Source organism: Salvelinus sp. IW2-2015, linkage group LG7, assembly GCF_002910315.2.
Source record: "Salvelinus sp. IW2-2015 linkage group LG7, ASM291031v2, whole genome shotgun sequence".
NCBI classification, from domain to species: domain Eukaryota; kingdom Metazoa; phylum Chordata; class Actinopteri; order Salmoniformes; family Salmonidae; genus Salvelinus; species Salvelinus sp. IW2-2015.
In genome coordinates this window covers 28706402-28710029 of record NC_036847.1, presented here as the reverse complement: position 1 = coordinate 28710029, position 3628 = coordinate 28706402, and positions in this window count along the sequence as shown.

Here is a 3628-nt window from a genome sequence, read left to right as displayed (position 1 = left end):
GCGGCGGGCCCCCATCCAGAGCTTCAGGCGACGCGTCCCCAGTCCAGAGAGCTTCAGCGGACGGTCCCCAGTCCAGAGACTTCAGGCGACGGTTCACAGTCCAGAGCTTCCGCGCCACGTTTCACAGTCCGGAACCTCCTGAGACGGTCCACAGTCCGGAACCTCCTGAGACGGTCCACGGTCCAGAACCTCCTGCGACGGTCCACGGTCCGGAACCTCCTTGACGGTCCACGGTCCGGAACCTCCTGCGACGGCCACGGTCCAGAACCTCCAGCTCCAGGGCAGGAGCCTCCTCTGCGCCGATGCCCAGTCCGAGCACGGCGTCCAGTCCAGCTCCATGGCAGGAGCCCTTCTCTGCACCGATGCCCAGTCCAGGCACGGCGTCCAGTCCCGCTCCATGGCAGGAGCCCCCTCTGAGCCGGTACCCAGTCCGGGTACGGTGTCCAGTCCAGCTCCATGGTCGTAGCCTTCCTCTGCGCCGTGCCCAGTCCAGGCGCGGCGTACAGTCCCGCTCCATGGCACCGTCGCCTGAAGCTCTGGACAGGGGACCGTCGCCTGAAGCTCTGGACTGGGGACCGTCGCATGAAGCTCTGGACTGGGGACCGTCGCCTGAAGCTCTGGACTGGGGACCGTCGCCTGAAGCTCTGGACTGGGGACCGTCGCCTGAAGCTCTGGACTTGGGAGGCGCACTGGAGGCCTGATGCGTGGGGCCGGCACAGGTGGCACCGGACTGGTGACACGCACGTCAGGGCCAGTGCGGGGAGCAGGCACAGGACGTACCTGACTGAGAAGACGCACTTGAGGGAGAGTGCGAGGAGCAGGCACAGGACGTACCGGACTGGGGACACACACTTCAGGGAGAGTGCGAGGAGCAGGCACAGGACGTACCTGACTGTGAAGGCGCACTTGAGGGAGAGTGTGGGGAGCATGCACAGGACGTACCTGACTGTGAAGGCGCACTTGAGGGAGAGTGCGGGGAGCTAGCACAGGACGTACTGGGCTGTGGAGGCGCACTGGAGAGCTGGTGCGTAGAACCGGCACAAATTATACCGTAACGGTGACACACACTTCAGGGCGAGTGCGTGGAGGAGACACAGGACGTACCGGACTGGGGAGGCGCACTGGAGGCCAGATGCGTGAAACTGGTGCAGATGACACCGAACTGGTGTCACGCTCCTCAGCACGCCCGCTCTGCAGCACTCTCATCGCCACCACCTCTCTCCGGAATCTTTCGTCGAGTTTCTCCTTCGACTCCCTGACGGTCTCTGGCCCATTCCTCGGCTCCGCCGACCACCCCGTGTGCCCCCACCCAAAAAAATTTGGAGCTGTCTTTTGGGATTTCTACCTGGCCGCGAACCCCAGCGTCGTCGCTGTCCTCCCTTCTCTTCTTGCGTCTCCCGCCAAGGAAGGCGATCCTGTCCTGCCAGGATTTCCTCCCAAGTCCAAGATCCCTTCCCATCCATTATCTCCTCCCAAGTCCAGGATACACTCTCGTCCTGGGAACTCTGCTTGGTCCTGTTTTGGTGGGATCTTCTGTCACGATAGTCTAATGAATTAACGGACCAAGGCGTAGAGTTCCACATGTTTAATCAAATAATACTAACAAAAACAACAAAGAAGAAATAAATGAAACGTGAAGCTCAAGCAGTGCTCACAGGCAACTACACAGAAACAAGATCCCACAAAAACCAGTGGGGAAATGGCTGCCTAAATATGATCCCCAATCAGAGACAACGATAAACAGCTGCCTCTGATTGGGAACCATACCAGGCCAACATAGAAATAAAAACACCTAGATAGGACCACCCCCCCTAGTCACACCCCGACCTAAACCAAATAGGAGAAATAAAAAAAGGCTCTCTATGGTCAGGGCGTGACAGTGTGAGAGAGTGTGTGAGAGAGTGTGGGAGAGAGGAGAGAGAGAGAAGAGAGAGAGAGAGAGACGAGAGAGAGAGAGAGAGAAGAGAGAGAGAGAGAGAGAGAGAGGAGAGAGATACAGTAAATGCCAGCAGTGTTATCAAATCAAATCAGACTTTAATTTGCACATGAGCCGAATACAACAAGTGCAGACCTTACCGTGAAATGCTTACTTACAAGCCCTTAACCAACAGTGTAGTTCAAGAAGAGTTAAGAAAATATTTACCAAATAAACTGAAGTAAAAAATTATAAAAAGTAACACAATAAAATAGCAATAACGAGGCTATATACAGGGGGTACTGGTAATGTGCGGGGTACAGGTTAGTCAAGGTAATTTGTTAACATGTTAGTCAGGGGTGACTATGCATAGATAATACACAGCAAGAAGCAGCAGTGTACAAAACAAATGGAGGGGGGGGGGGGTCATTGTAAATAGTCTGGTGGCCATTTGATTAATTGTTCAGCAGTCTTATGGCTTGGGGGTAGAAGTTGTTAACCTTTCTGCGCACAGATCCCGATTACGGGATCATTTCCCTAAACAACCGCTGAATTGCAGGGCGCCAAATTCAAAAATATTACTAAAAATATTTATAGTCATGCAATCACAAGTGAAATATACCAAAACACAGCTTAGCTTGTTGTTAATCCACCTATCGTGTCAGATTTTGAAAATATGCTTTACAGAGAAAGAAATGCAAGTTTTTGTGAGTGTATCAATCAATGCTACAACAGCTAGCTCCAAATTAGCATGGTCACGAAAGTCAGAAAAGCAATAAAATTAATCGCTTACCTTTGATAATCTTCAGATGTTTGCACTCACGAGACTCCCAGTTACACAATAAATGTTATTTTTGTTCGATAAATATTACTTTTATAACAAAAAAAACGCCATTTGGGTTGCGCGTTATGTTGAGAAAACTACAGCCTCGTTCCGGTGCTGAAAGGCAGAAGAAAATTCCCAAACGTATCAGATACAAAAATATTACAAAAAATATTTATAATCATGCAATCACAATTGGAATATACCAAAACACAGCTTAGCTTGTTATTAATCCACCTATCGTGTCAGATTTTGAAAATATGCTTTGCAACGAAAGCAATCTAAGCTTTTGTGAGTGTATCAATCAATGCTAGAACAGTTAGCCTTATATTAGCTTGGTTAGCTTGGTCACGAAAGTCAGAAAAGCAATACAATTAATCACTTACCACGCGACTCCCAGTTACACAACAAATGTTCTTTTTGTTCGATATATATTACTTTTATAACATAAAAACGCCATTTGGGTTGCGCGTTATGTTGAGAAAACTACAGCCTCGTTCCGTTCGACGAAAATTCCAAAAAGTATCCGTAATGGTCGTAGAAACATGTCMAATGTTTTTTATAATCAATCCTCAGGTTGTTTTTAACAAACATAGTCGATAATATTTCAACCGGACCGTAACCTATTCAATAAGAGAGAAAAGGAAAATGGAGAGCTCCCCTCTCGCGCGCAGGAACTATTCAGAGGACACCTGACTACTTTTTAAAAATCTTGTTCATTTTTCAAAATAAAAGCCTGAAACTATGTCTAAAGCCTGGTCAAAGCCTGAGGAAGCCATTGGAAAATTWATCTGGTTGATACCCCTTTAAATGGAAGAAAGACTGGCCAGGAAACACAGATTAAAAAATATATATATATCACTTCCGGGTTATATTTTCTCAGGTTTTCG